The 1,137-nt window shown below is 38.9% G+C and overlaps 1 protein-coding gene across 1 annotated transcript in view; it reads left to right on the top strand.

The window, feature by feature from the left end:
• Window positions 1-798, top strand: part of LOC133542609 (uncharacterized) — a gene marked incomplete at its 5' end in the record, with an annotated part of 67,110 nt that extends 66,312 nt beyond the window's left edge. The window contains one exon of the mRNA XM_061886890.1: window positions 1-798. This exon is cut by the window's left edge and continues 19 nt beyond it.
• Between the last annotated feature and the right edge of the window lie 339 nt (window positions 799-1,137).

The following is a 1,137-nucleotide window of genomic DNA, read 5'->3' on the forward strand; positions in this document are numbered from 1 at the left end:
CTGGCTGTGATGGAAGAAGATGCTCCTGATTGATGGGAGGGAAGAAGCCATGCTTTACACATTTGGGATCCAGGTTTTTCCATAATCAATAAATTCCAGGGTTGGTCATGCCAGACTGCGGCAGGCAAGGTTTGTCCCGAGTGGACAGCGGGAGTCATTCCTGCGATACGAGCACTATTTTCTGCACAAATAGCACTATTGTCTGCACAAATAGCACTATTGTCTGCACAAATAGCACTATTGTCTGCACAAATAGCACTATTGTCTGCACAAATAGCACTATTGTCTGCACAAATAGCACTATTGTCTGCACAAATAGCACTATTGTCTGCACAAATAGCACTATTGTCTGCACAAATAGCACTATTGTCTGCACAAGTAGCACTATTGTCTGCACAAGTAGCACTATTGTCTGCACAAATAGCACTATTGTCTGCACAAATAGCACTATTGTCCGCACAAATAGCACTATTTTCTGCACAAATAGCACTATTGTCTGCACAAATAGCACTATTGTCCGCACAAATAGCACTATTGTCTGCACAAATAGCACTATTGTCTGCACAAATAGCACTATTGTCTGCACAAATAGCACTATTGTCTGCACAAATAGCACTATTGTCTGCACAAGTAGCACTATTGTCTGCACAAATAGCACTATTGTCCGCACAAATAGCACTATTGTCCGCACATATTTGTACTCGCTTGACGATACAAGTACCTGCGGAAGTGTGAGGGCGGTGTATTGTTTGGAGCACCTGAGCGCAGAATAAAGAATCAGAATATACGGCCCAGTCATCAATCAATCAATCAATGACTTGTTGCATTCCTGTAGATGGCAGTAATGAGCAGCGTGTGGATTGCGTGCGTGCGTGCGTGCCAGTACCTCTTACTTTCTCATGGGAAATAAAAAAAAACTAAAAAGGGATTGGTTTGACTTTTATTTTGAAAGACAAAACATACAATTGGGGGAAAATAAGCATACTTTTTCAATGCTGATTAGCAATAATTAGAGTTAAAAATTTGATTTTCATTATATAAACAGGTAGACATATATATATAAGTATATGTGTGTGAATATATATGTGTGTATATATGTGTTTGTGTATATATGTATATTTATATATAAATGTATAT

The sequence above is a fragment of the Nerophis ophidion genome, linkage group LG24 (assembly GCF_033978795.1).
Source record: "Nerophis ophidion isolate RoL-2023_Sa linkage group LG24, RoL_Noph_v1.0, whole genome shotgun sequence".
NCBI lineage: Eukaryota > Metazoa > Chordata > Actinopteri > Syngnathiformes > Syngnathidae > Nerophis > Nerophis ophidion.